Below are 19,481 nucleotides of genomic sequence, written 5' to 3' on the forward strand. Positions count from 1 at the left end.
TTTTAAATTCTCAGTACCTGCAAGGATCAGGCATCTCCTAAGGATCGATGTGTATCTTATTCTCAGTACTTGCAAGGATCATGCATCTCTTAAGGATTGATGTGTATCTTATTCTCAGTACTTGCAAGCATCTGGCATCTCCTAAGGATCGATGTGTATCTTATTCTCAGTACCTGCAAGTATCGTGCATCTCCTAATAATCAATGTGTATCTTATTCTCAGTACCTGCAAGGATCACGCATCTCCTAAGGATGGATGTGTATCTTATTTTCAGTACTTGCAAGGTTCTTGTATCTCCTAAGCATGGATGTGTATCTTATTCTCAGTACCTGCAAGGATCAGGCATCTCCTAAGGATTGATGTGTATCTTATTCTCAGTACTTGCAAGGATCATGCATCTCTTAAGGATCGATGTGTATCTTACTCTCAGTACTTGCAAGCATCTGGCATCTCCTAAGGATCGATGTGTATCTTATTCTCAGTACCTGCAAGGATCACGCATCTCCTAAGGATCGATGTGTATCTTATTCTCAGTACTTACAAGGATCACGCATCTCCTAAGGATCGATGTGTACCTTATTCTCAGTACTTGCAAAGATCTGGCATCTCCTAAGGATTGATGTGTATCTTATTCTAAGTACTTGCAAGGATCTGGCATCTCCTAGGGATTGATGTGCATCTTATTCTCAGTATGTGCAAGGATCATGCATCTCCTAAGGATGGATGTGTATCTTATTCTCAGTACTTGCAAGCATCTGGCATCTCCTAAGGATCAATGTGTATCTTACTCTCAGTACCTGCAAGAATCATGCATCTCCTAATAATCGATGTGTATCTTATTCTCAGTGCCTGCAAGGATCCCGCATCTATTAAGGATTGATGTGTATCTTATTCTCAGTACTTGCAAGGATCATGTATCTCCTAAGGATTGATGTGTATCTTATTCTCAGTACTTGCAAGGATCTGGCGTCTCCTAAGGATTGATGTGTGTCTTATTCTCAGTACTTGCAAGGATCTGGCATCTCCTAAGCATGGATGTGTATCTTATTCTCAGTACCTGCAAGGATCAGGCATCTCCTAAGGATTGATGTGTATCTTATTCTCAGTACTTGCAAGGATCATGCATCTCTTAAGGATCGATGTGTATCTTACTCTCAGTACTTGCAAGCATCTGGCATCTCCTAAGGATCGATGTGTATCTTATTCTCAGTACCTGCAATTACTGTGCATCTCCTAATAATCAATGTGTATCTTATTCTCAGTACCTGCAAGGATCACGCATCTCCTAAGGATCGATGTGTATCTTATTCTCAGTACTTACAAGGATCACGCATCTCCTAAGGATCGATGTGTATCTTATTCTCAGTACTTGCAAAGATCTGGCATCTCCTAAGGATTGATGTGTATCTTATTCTAAGTACTTGCAAGGATCTGGCATCTCCTAGGGATTGATGTGTATCTTATTCTCAGTATGTGCAAGGATCATGCATCTCCTAAGGATGGATGTGTATCTTATTCTCAGTACTTGCAAGCATCTGGCATCTCCTAAGGATCAATGTGTATCTTACTCTCAGTACCTGCAAGAATCATGCATCTCCTAATAATCGATGTGTATCTTATTCTCAGTGCCTGCAAGGATCCCGCATCTTTTAAGGATTGATGTGTATCTTATTCTCAGTACTTGCAAGCATCTGGCATCTCCTAATGATCGATGTGTATCTTATTCTCAGTACTTGCAAGGATCTGGCGTCTCCTAAGGATTGATGTGTGTCTTATTCTCAGTATGTGCAAGGATCATGCATCTCCTAAGGATGGATGTGTATCTTATTCTCAGTACTTGCAAGCATCTGGCATCTCCTAAGGATCAATGTGTATCTTACTCTCAGTACCTGCAAGAATCATGCATCTCCTAATAATCGATGTGTATCTTATTCTCAGTGCCTGCAAGGATCCCGCATCTATTAAGGATTGATGTGTATCTTATTCTCAGTACTTGCAAGGATCATGTATCTCCTAAGGATTGATGTGTATCTTATTCTCAGTACTTGCAAGGATCTGGCGTCTCCTAAGGATTGATGTGTGTCTTATTCTCAGTACTTGCAAGGATCTGGCATCTCCTAAGCATGGATGTGTATCTTATTCTCAGTACCTGCAAGGATCAGGCATCTCCTAAGGATTGATGTGTATCTTATTCTCAGTACTTGCAAGGATCATGCATCTCTTAAGGATCGATGTGTATCTTACTCTCAGTACTTGCAAGCATCTGGCATCTCCTAAGGATCGATGTGTATCTTATTCTCAGTACCTGCAATTACTGTGCATCTCCTAATAATCAATGTGTATCTTATTCTCAGTACCTGCAAGGATCACGCATCTCCTAAGGATCGATGTGTATCTTATTCTCAGTACTTACAAGGATCACGCATCTCCTAAGGATCGATGTGTATCTTATTCTCAGTACTTGCAAAGATCTGGCATCTCCTAAGGATTGATGTGTATCTTATTCTAAGTACTTGCAAGGATCTGGCATCTCCTAGGGATTGATGTGTATCTTATTCTCAGTATGTGCAAGGATCATGCATCTCCTAAGGATGGATGTGTATCTTATTCTCAGTACTTGCAAGCATCTGGCATCTCCTAAGGATCAATGTGTATCTTACTCTCAGTACCTGCAAGAATCATGCATCTCCTAATAATCGATGTGTATCTTATTCTCAGTGCCTGCAAGGATCCCGCATCTTTTAAGGATTGATGTGTATCTTATTCTCAGTACTTGCAAGCATCTGGCATCTCCTAATGATCGATGTGTATCTTATTCTCAGTACTTGCAAGGATCTGGCGTCTCCTAAGGATTGATGTGTGTCTTATTCTCAGTACTTGCAAGGATCTGGCATCTCCTAAGGATTGATGTGTATCTTATTCTCAGTACTTGCAAGAATCTGGCATCTCCTAAGGATCGATGTGTACCTTATTGTCAGTACCTCCAAAAATCGTGCATCTCCTAATGATCGATGTGTATCTTATTCTCAGTACCTGCAAGGATCACGCATCTCCTAAGGATTGATGTGTATCTTATTCTCAGTACTTGCAAGGATCTGGCATCTCCTAAGGATTGATGTGTGTCTTATTCTCAGTACTTGCAAGGATCATGCATCTCTTAAGGATTGATGAGTATCTTATTCTCAGTACATGCAAGAATCGTGCATCTCTTAATGATCTTTGTGTATCTTATTCTCAGTACCTGCAAGGATCAAGCGTCTCCTAAGGATTGATGCGTATCTTATTCTCAGTACTTGCAAGGATCTGGCATCTCCTAAGGATTGATGTGTATCTTATTCTCAGTACTTGCAAGGATCATGCATCTCCTAATGATCAATGTGTATCTTATTCTCAGAACCTGCAAGGATAACGCATCTCCTAAGGATTGATGTGTATCTTATTCTCAGTACTTGCAAGGATCTGGCATCTCCTAAGGATCGATGTGTATCTTATTCTCAGTACTTGCAAAGATCATTCATCTCATAAGGATTGATGTGTATCTTATTCTCAGTACCTGCAAGAATCGTGCATCTCCTAATGATCTATGTGTATCTTATTCTCAGTACCTGCAAGGATCAAGCATCTCCTAAGGATTGATGTGTATCTTATTCTCAGTACTTGCAAGGATCTGGCATCTCCTAAGGATTGATGTGTATCTTATTCTCAGTACTTGCAAGCATCTGGCATCTCCTAAGGATCGATGTGTATCTTATTCTCAGTACCTGCAAAAATCATGCATCTCCTAATAATCAGTGTCTATCTTATTCTCAGTACCTGCAAGGATCACGCATCTCCTAAGGATCGATGTGTATCTTATTCTCAGTACTTACAAGGATCACGCATCTCCTAAGGATCGATGTGTATCTTATTATCAGTACTTGCAAAGATCTGGCATCTCCTAAGGATTGATGTGTATTTTATTCTCAGTACTTGCAAGGATCTGGCATCTCTTAAGGATTGTTGTGTATCTTATTCTCAGTATTTGCAAGGATCATGCATCTTATAAGGATCGATGTGTATCTTGTTCTCAGTATTTGCAAACATCTGGCATCTCCTAAGGATCGATGTGTATCTTATTCTCAGTACCTGCAAGAATCGTGCATCTCCTAATAATCAATGTGTATCTTATTCTCAGTATCTACAAGGATAACGCATCTCCTAAGGATTGATGTGTATCTTATTCTCAGTACTTGCATAGATCTGGCATCTGCTAAAGATTGATGTGTATCTTATTCTCAGTACTTGCATGGATCACGCATCTCCTAAGGACTGATGTATGTCTTATTCTCAGTACTTGCAAAGATCTGGCATCTCCTAAGCATTGATGTGTATTTATTATCAGTACTTGCAAGGATCAGGCATCTCCTAAGGATTGATGCATATCTTATTCTCAGTACCTGCAAGGATCTGATATCTCCTAAGGATTGATGTGTATCTTATTCTCAGTACTTGCAAGGATCATGCATGTCCTAAGGATCGATGTGTATCTTATTCTCAGCACTTGCAAGGATCTGGCATCTCCTAAGGATCAATGTGGATCTTATTTTCAGTACCTGCAAGGATCACGCATCTCCTAAGGATCAATGTGTATCTTATTCTCAGTACCTGCAAGGATCACGCATCTCCTAAGGATCGATGTGGATCTTATTCTCAGTACTTGCAAGGATCTGGCATCTCCTAAGGATCGATGTGTATCTTATTCTCAGTACCTACAAGGATCACGCATCTCCTAAGGATTGATGTGTATCTTATTCTCAGTACTTGCAAGGATCACGGATCGTTTAAGGATCGATGTGTATCTTATTCTTAGCACTTACACGGAACAAGCATCTCCTAAGGATTGATGTGTATCTTATTCTCAGTACCTGCAAAGATCACGCATCTCCAAAGGATCGATGTGTATCTTATTCTCAGTACTTGCAAGGTTCAAGCATCTCCTAAGGATGGATGTGTATCTTATTCTCAGTAATTGCAAAGTTCTTGTATCTCCTAAGGATGGATGTGTATCTTATTCTCAGTACCTGCAAGGATCAGGCATCTCCTAAGGATCGATGTGTATCTTATTCTCAGTACTTGCAAGGATCATGCATCTCTTAAAGGGACAATCCCAGTGTTTAAAATTCGGGTCCACACTACTGCTGACCAAAGTAACGCCTAGTTTATCACGTCACTAATGTTTCCTCCCACAGTATCATTTTTTTTTGAATATCCTGTAACTCTTAAATTCCAATCCCATTTTGGCTCCCAGTATCAACTACCTTTTGTTTTTATGTTCCTATCACTTACTCATTTGTAAATGCCAGTTTAAAACAGTAAGGATCGCAAATCCAGCAATCTGTGACCTATAACAGGAGGTGATTTCAGGGCTTTCTGTTTTGCTAGTTATCAAATACCACTTTGACCATTGTCTTCTTTTATTCCACTTGTGGTTTTACTTTTATTGTTTATGTGTGTGTGTGAATGTGTTTGTGTGTGTCTCAGTAAGATCATCACCGCAGCAGCTGCTTCAAAGAAAACGCAGAGGAATGAAGTTTAAAGCAGGAAGTAATTTCAGATTCTGGCTTCATAGTTAAAAAAACAGAATGGAAAAAAAGTGTTAAGGCACATCACCAGAAAAAAATGAATTATCTTCCTCTTATGGTATGATATTGTTAAACATTTCTCCAGTCACCTGCCGCTTGCAATAATGCCGCGGTTGCGGTTCCGTCTTTCCGTAATTGCGGTAAAATCTTTTAATTTGTTTTATGGTTCCGTCTGGTTTTTTTTTCTGTAACTTGAGTTAAAAAATGGTTTCAGACACTGTGGTTTGCCATATTACTTCAGTAAATACACATTCTTTCAAATCGGAGGGGATTGTGGACAGCATATGAATGGAAAATGATGAACAAGTGTGCAAGTATCCATCAGTATAGGAATATACATCATTTCTGTTGCTTTATTATTATGGTATTGCCAACAACTGGGATGAAAAAAAGATTTAAACTGTTTTACTGCTTTCTTTGTGATATGTTGCCTATCTGAGCACTGGTTCTATGAAGTATACCTCTCAACTGTCCAGGTTTTTGCCACAGATCTTTGGTCTGGTCCTCATAAAATTTATGATTTTCTGGCAAATTACAGGGATGAGTTGAAGAATGAAGTCACTACATAATGATATAAATTTGTCTTTTAGACTGTTATTGTAGCACCTTTCTAAGGGCAATATTTAAAATATGTCCCTGTTTTGGGCCTTTGTCCCCCACTTTGTCAGGCTTTGTCCAGATTTTATCCAGTAAGAGGTTGTGAGGAATTTGCATTTCCTAAGATGATCAGATAAGTTAGGGTTCTACTGCATTTTCAGAAATGTTTATTTTATTTTTCATTTATTAATCAGTTAAGTTATGTGGCCATGGTGCACTCTTCATTCACAATGCAGTGCATAATGGTGAGAATTACATTAAATGTATTAAAAATATATATGCATACTTTAGAGTAAGCAATCGATCAGAATGTTTATATTTTTTTTTTGGATGGGGAATCATGCAGCCAAAGAATCAGTGTACTAACCTGGTAAACAAACTAAATAACTAAATAAATAAACACACACACAATGGCAGAAGGTGCAATATATATGTCAAGAAAGTGATCACAGATAAAGATTGAACACCACTACTGAGCAAGTGTGCTGCTGTCCATGGTTAGCGTAAATCCTTCAATTCTTCATAACTAAGACATTATTTAATAAAGACATGCAGGTAGGTGTGAGTGTGTGTATGTGCCTTCTGTGAAGGTACATTGCCAGGCTGGCAACTCGTCACCATAAAAACTCCATTGCCAATCAATCTGGGGACTAGTGATCCACTGTGGCAGTCCCTACCCGGAGAAGCCGAAAGATTTTTCTTTAAACTTCGCCATTTTTTTCTTTCATATGTCATCATCAACATCCTCATCAACCCCCCCCCCCTTTTTCCCATTTTCTACAAAGGGGTCAGGGTATCATGTTAACTGTTGCTAGCTCTCTCGATTCAGTGCCACACTCCTGCCTTTTTTGAAACTCATGCCTGACTGTCACAGATCTTCTTTTATAAACTGCATCCACCTCTTTGCTGGACGCCCTGTTTCCTCTTATCTTCTTCCTGCCTGTCCCAAATCTTCTTCACCAGATTGTCTTCTGCTCTTCTGCACATGTGTCCAAGTCCCAAGAATTCCAAAAGGATAATTGGCACAAAAGAAACCAAAAACAAAGTAAAGTGCCAAAACTGCTGGAGCCACGGATGTCAGCAAATACTTTATTGATAAAATCCACAGAGCTTACACCAAATACAGTCCCCAATATACATGTCCAAACAACCGTAATCTGTGCTCTTTGATCTTTTCTGAAATTGGAGTTACTTTGGCTTCTGCTCTTATGTCCTCATTTCTTCATCTGTCCCACAGTGTGCATCCTACCACCCTTCTGAGGCACTTCATTTCCATCACCTCTAGCTTATTCTTCTGCTCTGATTACTACCCAGGTTTCTGTACCATACAGTAGTATTGTTCGCATCACTGTCTTGTACACCTTACTTTTCAGCTTCTTTGGTATTCTTCTGTCATAGACTGCACATGAGACTCTATGAGATGAAATGGATTGTAGAGTTACAAGCTCATCTACTCCCTGGACTCAATCCCAACTTATCTTTGAAACCAGCACTTAAAGGGACACTGGCTCATTTCATAAATCATTTCTTTTCCTCGGACCGAGGCATAAACATTGCCACCCACTTTGCTAATCACCGCCCTCTTTGAGACATCACACGTGATGTCACAAACAATCCCACCCACGGCATTAACTTTCTTTAAACATTTCTATTTCGGTCCTGTATGTAATCTGTGTAGAACGGAACACTTGATGTTTGAGTTCCCATGTAGCGAGTTACTTCTGTATTGGACTTGCAGGTAAATTCAACAAGTTCTATTTACAGCACATTTAATAATTTGATTTATAAAGTAAGCCCCGGTGATTGTTTTTTTTCTGCCTGTTTCTGTTGCTTAGTAAGCACAAGTATCAAAACTGCAACTGTTTTCCATTTCATTAGCAATTATAAAAGACAACTAAATGCCGTCTTAAAATGCTGCTTGTTACAGGAATTTGCCGCACAGCTTTTATATTTCTTTGAAAATAAGTTTAAATTTTGCCACTTAAAAATCAAGAAATCCGTTCATATTTGTTCCTCGCGTTCCCCTGATACCAGAACTCTATTTATGGCACCACCCCATGCCCCACCCGCAAAACACGCATTCATAACCTCTTAACTTACTGTTCATCTTTCATCTTGCCCCGAGTTTTCATTTTTTTTGTGTGTTCTGCTACATAATTTATCCACCAGGTACATTACAGAATATTGCAGTTGGTCCTTAATTGCCAGCATGTCATCCTTGATTTTTTATCTTTCTTAGCAATACTTGTTGATGCATAACTTAGTATTCTATTAACATTTGCAATCAGTTGCTGTAATATTTAACAGCTGTTCCAACAGACATGTGCTTTTACTATATGATGTAAGCGCTAGAGATCAGCAGTCTCGGAAGAGCCGACCTCTAGTGCTTACAGTGGAGCCAATCTCTAGTGCTTACAGTGGTGTCTGTGCCCTATCTTCCATTACTTTCAGGAGTTATTACATGTATTGTTCTATAACAACACGTGTTTTACTATATAATATAAGCACTAGAGATCAGCAGTCTAGAAGAACCGATCTTTAGTGCTTACAGTGGTGTATCTTTGTCATTACTAGCCTGATCTTAAGGGAAAGTGTTTGCTTTTCGGGTCCTTCCTCTAGTTATAACAGGGATCGATTCTGTTGTCAAATTACCACCTAGGACAGCATAGCAAATTTCAATCTCTAACTCATTGCCCTCAAAATCAATATTCCCTTAGTATTGTTGATGTTATGCCTTTCGGCTTTTTCGGTTAGAGGTCGCCACAGCAGAACTCCGGTCCGCTAATGATTGGCAGTGGATTTTTACATTAAACTATAAGAAGAGTATCAACAATCCCTCAGTGTTGTTGATAATCTTCTTATATTTTGCAAACCTCATACAATTAACTCCACTTTCCTGCTTTTCTGTATCCTATGTTCTAACCCCAGGCAGTGTACTACTGATTAATTGACAGGTGGTTACAGTAATGGTGAAAATCATTTGGCTGCAAAAAGGACCAAAATTATATCACTGGAAGAAGTACTTGGGGACAAGAATAGCTAACAAGCTTCCTTATTGCCTGAAAGGCAATGCAGAATGGCAAGAAACAAATTATGTTACAAAACTATCCCAAATTGTGTTTCAAGGCTACTAAAAAATATTTGGTGGTTGATTTAAATTGTGCACTCACTATGTGATATACTGGGCAACTCCTTTATTAGAGAGCAGATTTTGACTATAACATCACACCTTAGGTCCACTTTATGTTTTTCTTGTTACCTTTCATCTTTAACCCATTCTAACTCTGCAGGATCTATCTCCACTTTTATGTCAGCGGTCTCTACAAATTAATTTGCAAACTGGTAAGGAAAAAAATCTTCTTAAATATTGCACCCTGAAACCATTATCCCTTCACCCTCCTTTTCAAAATAGCTGAGCCATGCATAGCCATACATCTATTTTTTTTTATTAGAAAACTGTATTAACAGACATGGCATTCAAATTTATAACAGAAAAAAAGCAACAGCATAACAGGTGCATGCATGTTCCATACACTTGTTTACAAATACAAAAAGAGTTATTTATATATTAAGAAAAGAGAAATAGCAGACATGACTAAAGAAGAGGGCACATTTCATAGAGAGCAAAGCTACCAATGTAACAATACTTTCTAAGCAATTTGGCTCTGGTGTAAGTAGCCGTGGCTGCAGTTATACAATATGAGGGGGTTCTGGATGATATTCCTCCTTACCCAGCCAATGACCTCCCATCCAAATGAAAAGTGTTTTTTTTCAAAAACATAGGCCCAATGCTTCAAGCAGACCAGTGCACTACTAAATGAGACAGAAAGTTTACCATCAAATCAGGGATCCAAAAGTGTAATGTTGTTTTGAAGAGTTTCATTAGCCCAAATGACATCTTGCTTATAAATAAGAGACGCCAAGCCAAAGTTTTTTTTTTTTGGGGGGGGGGTGCATCTGTTTAGGGTTTACAGTCACCAAGTGACAGTATCTGGAGTTGGGGTAACTCCAGTTTAGATCACAGGGGAGCTTACATCACTGCATACCTAATACACAGATACTTCCAATTATCTTTGTAAAGAAAGCCATTTTTTCTTGGTGGTATTGAAAAGAAGCAGACTTTCTCCCTCCCCCTCCTTCTTGAGTAAGCTTATCTGATCAGTGTATATTGCACACCCAGTCTCCTGCATGAATAAGCCAGCCTTCAATTTGTAAAAGGGGTCAACCCCAGATTGATATCAGTAATATGTCCTGTGCAGACCACCTCAAGGCTCTGTCCCTGTATCCTGTCTCCTACAGGCTTTTGAGGGGAGATCTATGCCTGCATACAGGGCATTGTCAGACCCCACTCTGATGGACCTCCTCATATCCACAAAACAAATAGTACCAGAATTACCCATTCTAAAGACTTAAACCTTGCCTGTGATATAAATAGGACCTGCTGGAGAGATAGGTAGGTATCCCAGAGACAACCCTGTCTATGGAACAGGCTCCCCATCCATGTGAAGCAGAGTTCCTCCCTAACCTAATTCAAGTGCAATTGGATGAGAAACTGGAAATTCATCCCTGGTTTGGCAACTATGTCTCTAATGCAAACAGGTAACTTGTAAATGGTTCATCTCCTAGGCTCATGCTTACCCTTATCAAGGGAGCAGAAATTGTCAAAGATTTGGGATGCATGGCTAGCTTAAAAAGGCCCTTATGGTCATTAACCTAGTAAACACCTATGAACCTATGGTAGGCATAGCAACAAATCCTATCACTATATAAAGTGCACCACTGACTTAACGCATCAGCCTGGGAATCTTGTGAGGGAGATACTGCTTCAGCGTACATGGTGTGGATTATCTCTCAGCTGTAACATAAATGTAAAAGTGTCCGGTAACCAAAAATCACAGTCACCAGGATGTAAAAGATTTATTTATTTGACATTTGTTAACTGGGTTAGTCCAGCTGAGCCAGATATAAATAGATTTTTTGCAAGGGCTTTCAACCAATAACACTACTTTCCTTGGGGCATTCTTCTTTTTATCCACATAAATCCCTTCAATTAACTTATGATTTTCCCTGCCTGCCTTATACAGATCGGGGAAGTCACCTTAAAATAAAGAAATAAGTAACTTAATTTAATTAATTAATTAATTGAAATACCTTCAGGGAAAGAGATCTTTTATTTTTTTTTTTTTTCTGGCTTGGTTCATGTCATCCATAACAGGTTCAACTACATTACATAATCAACTAATAAAGTCTAACTTGTTAGAAAGTGTGGAGGGCTGTGTTATTGTGTATATGTATGTATATGTACAAATATTACATAGATATATCTATACACACACCACACCCATACATACATATATTTATATATAGATACACCCAGGTACATTAAACATACATATACATACACACACACTATATACATATATATATATATATATATATATATATATATATATATATATATATATATATATATATATACACACACACACACACACACACAAACAAACAAACATATATGTACTAATACTCCTTCCTGCACCTGCGGCACTCCTTTTACTGCCCTCCACCTTTCCAGGTCTCTGGCTGCTGCTAGCTCCTGCCCAGGCTTGCTTACTCTGGTAGGTTACCTTAATTTGGAGTGCTAAACTTGTACTTTAGAAACTGCTGCTGATGCCCTATTAACTGGAACCTGCTACTGCATTGTTGTCACTTATCTGTACCAGCACGCTGAATTGAATTCTACAGTGTTTGCCGAATTATCCAAAGAAGTCAACTTTATTTTGTATCACAGAATCTTGTGTTATGGACTAACAGCTTTATTCCTTAAGATGCTGTTCTCCTGTTACGGATAATATATTCCGTTTTGTAACTGTTTCTATGCTGTACCAAACGAGTAACACTAATAGTTTGTTAAAGTGCTAAAAACCGTGTCTTAATACCTGCACGCTTAATGATTACAACTGTTATGGATATTATCATTCGTGTATAACTGTTATTGCTTTGATTTCTTTTGAGCATATATAAGGAATTGTTATGCTGTCAACAAACCCTGTCTTAATACCTGCACGGTTATTTATGGTAGCTAATGAATAGCTTCTAGCTGGTGTTACTTTATTTGGACTATGCTTTTGATTTCTCTTTTTGGCGCACTTCTAAGCATTTAGAACATCCTTAGACTGCTACTAGATCTGTAGTGTTAGTGCTTCCGAAACTGCGACACCCACGTGACGCTTACATTTGCATTAATTGGCGTGCTGCCGTCGCAAAGTGAACTAAACCTTTCTTGCTCTTTTCTATTCACTGTGCGCTCCCTAATGTGAGCCTTTATTGAATCATAGCGTTTCTAGCTATTAATATTACAATATATTATATTATCTAGCTTTTATTATTACAGTACATTACATTATCTTTGCGGTATTTTAACCTTCTCTTTTTGGCGCACTTCTAAGCATATAGAACATCCTTAGACTGCTACTATATCTGTAGTGTTAGTGCTTCAGAAACTGCGACACCCACGTGGCGCTTACATTTGCATTAATTTGCGTGCTGCCGTCGCAAAGTGAACTAAACCTTTCTTGTTCTTTTCTATTCACTGTGCGCTCCCTAATGTGAGCCTTTATTGAATCAGCGTTTCTAGCTATTAATATTACAATATATTATATTATCTAGCTTTTATTATTACAGTACATTTACATTATCTTTGCGGTTTTTTAACCTTCTTTCCAAACTGTGATCTTACATCTTATCTTAGCATTTCTAGCGACTCCCTCGTGGAGCTTACTGGCTGTACAACTTGGTGTTTATCGTAGTAAACAGTCAATACGCCATATCTAGAAATTATTCAACCCACTATCTCCCATATGACGCATACTGCCTGTATTACTAATTATCCACATTATGTAATTATCAACCCTACACTCTAGACGCTACTTTCAGAAAGAACAGTATAGTTTAATATTATTGCTTAGCTTTTTAGTGCTGTTTTTTGTACTACCTACAGTCATTATACTTGGTTTACCTGCTATGTGATATTTTAAACAGTATTTAGACATTAACTTGCTAAAGGTGGTTTTTAGATATAAACTAATTGCCTTTTGCTGCTTAGCTGGTTTAGTTGTACTGTTTTTATTTTTTCTCTTGTACTGCTTGTATTTGAACATCCATGCTAACCCTGTCTCTTTTTATTCCCTTCCTACCAAAACTGTCTTATCTGTCTCCCTAGATTTCTAGCTTGATCTCTACTGCTTCCTGTCCTGTTTACCTTCCTACTGGACGAACTTGGCCCTGCCTACAGGATTGAAAGTTGCTGGTTCCCTAACTTCTATCCTTTCAAGGAACAGAAAGTAGGTTCTGGGCTCTGTTGCCTGTTTATAGCCTCCTATTAGGTCAACCTAAAGAGTCTTAACAATTTGCCTATGTCTTAGAGCCTAGCAGCCAGTACCTCTCCTCTTCTCGACCCACACTACTCCTTCTCACCCTTACTTTTTAGCTATTTTCTCTATTCTTACTTCCTACAACTCTTCGCTATCCTATTTCTGCTGCCCCTATCACTCTTCAACTACCTACACTTTCCAGTAGATCGCAGTCTACTCTCACTGGTTATTTCCCAACTGCTTCTACTGCCTCTGACTATCCCTGTTTAAGCCTGCAAGGTTAGGGTTTTGGTCTTCTGATCCCCTTAGTCTCTGTACCTACCTTGCTGTCTATCCAGCTCCCTGCTAGCTGTAGTTTTCTTTGTTTCTCACTGCTGTAACCTGCCAAATCCTCACCTGCTACACTATCATCTTCTTTCTTCTCTCCGACTGTATGTTTACATAACTTCTTTCATCCTACTGCTGAAAGCTATCTTTCTATTCCCTTCAAATTCACCTGCATTTCTGATTGTCTCCTTTCTAGTCCACCTTCAGTTGGTTCTACCCGCTCCGCCTCTGGCTCACTCCGCTCCCCCCCCTACCCCCAATTCCCACCCACCCCCTGGGGTCCTCAACTTAAACCTACTTTGACACACCCCTATACTAGCCATCCAATCCTATCACTCCGCCCTATATCCAATACCCTCTCTCCACTCCCACTCATCTCTTTACTTCTCCTTTCCTATTTCCTTTCACTTCTCCAGCCCACCTCAACCTCACCTTATCTAACTCCTCTTTCTGTGTTATTATTTCCTTTTATGTTAACCTCACCTTATCTAACTCCCTTTTCTGGGTTATTCCTATCCCCTCTTTATTTCTCCTGGTTCTAATTCTAACCTTTCAGAAATACAACACACTATACTATCTCAACTTATACTTTCTTATATTCTGTCTATTATACTCCTATTCCTCTTACAATGGCTTCCTACCATACTACCCAGCTCTTAATCTCACTTCTACTTCTTTCCACCCTATGCTCAATGTACCTCCTGTCCTACTTTGAAAAACCACTTTATGTACAACACTACCACCCTAGCAAACACACAGCAAGATTTCTCCTTCCACTTAGACCATTCCCAAATATTTCTTCTACCCCTAATTATCACTTACCTAAATTCCATAGACTCTCACACCTCAACTATGCAGTACATTCTGAGAACAAAACTAAAATTCAAACCCTTCTAATGATTAACCTCTGTAACAAAACTACTAATCCTTCCCTCCTAGATGGAGATATCCACCCTAACCCTGGTCCTACTTCCCTTCCCCTAGTGTCTACACCTAAACCTAATAACACCTTCTTAATAGGCCATCTTAATATCCAAAGCATAAACAATAAAATACCACACCTGCATGCCCTCCTACATACTCAATCATTTGATATTCTCTGCCTCTCAGAAACCTGGTTAAAACCTACTACCAAAGATACTGAAATTATTCCCCAGGGCTATAGTATAGTAAGACTCGACTGCTCCAACCGTAAAGGTGGTGGTGTTGCCATCCTTTATAAAAATCATCTAAATATCACTACCCTTCCAAACTCTCCAACTCAAGACAACAAAATAGAAGCAATCATAGCTAAACTTCAATTAAATTCCAAAAAATCCCTTTATATCATCTGCATGTACCTGCCTCCTGGTAACAACATACCTATCCTTGAGAATTATCTCAGTTGGGTATCAGCTACCTATCCACAAGAAACTATTATACTAGGTGACCTTAACATAGACTGGAATAGCATAAATGCTGAAAACCCTTCTTCTCATATCAACCTACATAGCTTTACCCAAACTATAACCTGTACAACCAGGCATAATAAACATAGTAATAGAGAAAGCATCCTAGACTGGATACTTATAAACAGAGTTGAACACAACTATAAAACAGGAACCCTGCCTGATGATGTTAGTGATCACTCTTTAACCTTCATAACTAGGGAAAAGACTGATTGTACTATACCCCATATTACAAGGAAAGTACGCTCCATCAAAAATTTTAATCCTGACCTATTTCAGACAGAACTTGGTTCATGTAATTGGAATGCCTTAAAAATACTTCCTCTTGAAAATGCAGTTATCCACTTTAATACAACTTTTTTATCTATTCTTGATAAATATGCTCCTGAACGTAGCATTAGAATTAAATCCAATTCAGCCCCCTGGCTCTCCCATGAAACAAAAAAACTTATTCTTACTAGAAATAAAGTCTGGGCCTCATGGAGATCCCACAGAAACAACCCTGACCTTCTACACTTCCGTCAGCTTAGAAATTTAACTAAAAAGGCAGTAATAACTGACAAAAAGAAATTCTACCTTGAACTACAGCAAAAACACCTAAATAATTCTAAACTCTTTTGGTCCTCAGTCAATAAGCTCCTCTCCCCAGGAACCTCTAAAACACCTTCCCCAATCAATGCTGACCCTGTTTCCCCCCAACAAACTGCAGATGCTTTCAACTCTTTCTTCACTGATACTATACAAGCTCTAGCTAAACAGCTAAATGCTAACAACTTCTGCCTACCTAGCAACATAACTAACACCTCCTCGAAATTCTCACTACAACCTATCTCTACAACGTTCATTTATAGACTCCTTCTTAAACTAAAACCTTGCACCCCCTCTGCTGACAAGCTCCCTTCACTATTTCTACAAAAGGCTGCCAAAGTTATCGCTTATCCTATATCTATTCTCATAAATAGGACCATCAAAGAAGAAATCATCCCTGATATCTGGAAAGCATCTCATATCATCCCACTTCATAAAGGTGGAAATTCCAATGACTATTCAAATTATAGACCAGTTGCTCTCTTCTCACCCTTGCCAAAATTCTAGAAAAATGTATTCATCATCAACTTGTACAATATCTGTCTCTCCACAATATTATAGCAGACTGTCAACATGGTTTTAGGCCATATCACAGTACTACTACTGCCTTGCTCTCCTTTGTAGACACCATTAATCAGAACCGTAATAACAACTTACTCTCTTCTGCCCTCTTCATTGACCTCTCTAAAGCATTTGATATGGTGAACCACACTTTATTACTTAAGACTCTTGAATCACTCTCTTTCGATTCCTCAGCCATTACATGGTTCAATTCCTATCTCACAAATAGAAAACAGGCAGTTCTATGGGATAACCATATTTCCTCTTACCTGCCTGTTTCCATTGGAGTTCCTCAAGGCTCTATCCTTGGCCCACTTCTTGTCCCTCTTCATTAATGATCTGCAAACAACAATCCCTCAAGCTACATGTATTCAATATGCTGATGATTCTACACTCATCTGCTCAGCATCTTCTACTTCAGAACTAATCTCACATACCCAAAATGTCTTTAATACTGTAGAAACATGGTTCTCTAGTCGTCTCCTCTTACTAAATGCCAAAAAAACTAAACTTCTTCTCTTTACCCCCACTTCCAGGTCCTCACCCTTAAACTTTAATATCTCCTCTAACAGTGCTACTGTCATCTCACCTGACACTACAACTAAACTGTTAGGTATTACCATTGATAATAATCTCTTTTGACCAACACATTAACAATTCCATAAAACTAGTCAACAGAAAAATAGGAACTTTGTATCGAATTAGACCATTTCTTACACCAGCTACTAGAACTAAGATTGCTCGTTCCCATCTTATGTCTACTCTTCTTTATGCCTCACCCATCTTTACAAACCTCAAGAAAAGCAACCTTAACAATTTAGCCAGCTGCTACAATAGTATTGCTCGCTTCGCTACTGGTAACCCCTATAGAACCCATCATTGTCTTAACTTGAAACAACTAGGCTGGTTTGAAATTCAAAACTATCTTACTATCCATCAACTCATTCTGGCCCATAAAATACTGTACCAACCAAATAACACTCCTGTACTCTCACAACTCTTAATCCCTTATAGCAATCTTAACTCTCTCCGCTCTTCAAGTAAACTATTGACTACTTCTATAAAATCTAACAATACTGCTGGTAACTCCCTCTTCACCAATTCTGTTGGTACTAAATGGAATTTGTTACCTACTAGCATAACAATGATTTCTTCTCTGCCTCTTTTCAAACAAAACATTAAACGACACCTCCAAAACCACTGGCTTTGTTCCTGTAGTAAACCTGATTAACCTTGTAGTAAACCTGATTACCCTTGTTCTACTACTTCTTATCTCAAACCATCTCTTACTCTTCTATTACTCTTTTCTCCTCTTATCTTTTCTCTTCTCCCTTTTCATCCCCACCCTTGCTTCTTTCCCTGCTAACTTTCTTAACCTACTCTCTCCACCTCTTGCCCTTTTCTCCCTACCCCCTCCTTTTGTTCCACTTTCTTTACTTATTATCTTTGCATCCTGATCTCTAAGTATGTTTAATTTCCTGTTTGATGTTGTATGGAATTTCTCTGTGTGTGGTACTAAGTAATTAATTTTAGACTAACTTATTTGAAGATTTTTGGAATTTTTGCTGTTTTTACTAACCTTTTCCTAAATGGCTTATCATCTATGTTTGATTTTTATGTATGTATACATTTTTTTACTTCTGTGGAGCTTTTCTCCTCGGGCCTCTACTGAAAATGGAAATATGTCCAGCTAGACTAGCCCGGTCAACAAATGTAAAATAAATAAAAAATAAATAAAAAATGTATGTATGTATGTATCATACCTCTCAACCTCTTTGAGCAAGAAATCTAGACAAAGCCATGAAAATGGGGGGACAAAGACCCAAACAGTATTGGAACTGTGTGTGTGTACATGTATATATAATATATATATATATATATATATATATATATATATATATATATATATATATATATAGAGTGAGAGAGAGTTACAGACACAAACATGCAAACATATATGTATATATCTATCTATATATACTCCCTCATATGCATATATAAACAAGCACACACATATATACACATATATATATATAGAAACACACACAGTTGTATATGTATATTCATACACCACGCACACATACATATCTGTATATATAGATACACACACACACTCACATGGATGCATAAACATATCTATATATAACAATTGCACAGGTAATTTTTCTTATTCTATTAGTGTCTTTTATCTAGTAATGTATTTTTACTGCTTGTAAAATTCCTGTATCCAACCATGCATTTTTTTATAATCTATATAATATTTTTACATGGGTAATTTTTCTCCCTCTTAATATTGTATATTTTACATTCTTATTTATCATTCTTTGTGTGTAGCTTTTCTCTCTGGGCCTCCACTGAAAATGGGTAATCTGTACCTTATTGGATTTTCCTGGTTATCAAATGTCAAGTAAAGAAAGAAAGAAACAAATATATATATATTATATGGGTCTACTTCAAATGTATGAAAACCCACATTATCAAAGATGACATTGCCGACATGACCTCACCGAAACATAAATTTAATAGACGATTACAATGCCTAAACATTTCAAAGGGTAAGTATCCAGTTAGCCACCACCTAACAACAAAACACACTGCACTACCTCAAACCCACCCAGATATGGGGCTATGCCCCCCACATCCCCCCTAACTAAATATACCAACTCTGGGATCGCACTACAGTGGGTAAACTGCAAATTTCCTGGTTGGCTACATGGATACTCATTTGTGAAATCCTTCGGCATTGTGTTTGTCATTAAATTCAGGTTTTGGCTATGTCATCTCGGAAATGTTGTTTTCAGTTATGTGGATTTTCATTCATTTGAAGAAGACCCATATATACATATATGTCAAATATATATATATATATATATATATATATATATATATATATATATATATATATATATATATATGTATATGTATACTTCCCTTCTCCACCACCACCACCCTCCCAGATACTTCGA

This window comes from Protopterus annectens, chromosome 10.part0 (genome assembly GCF_019279795.1).
Source record: "Protopterus annectens isolate FY-2018-M chromosome 10.part0, PAN1.0, whole genome shotgun sequence".
NCBI lineage: Eukaryota > Metazoa > Chordata > Ceratodontiformes > Protopteridae > Protopterus > Protopterus annectens.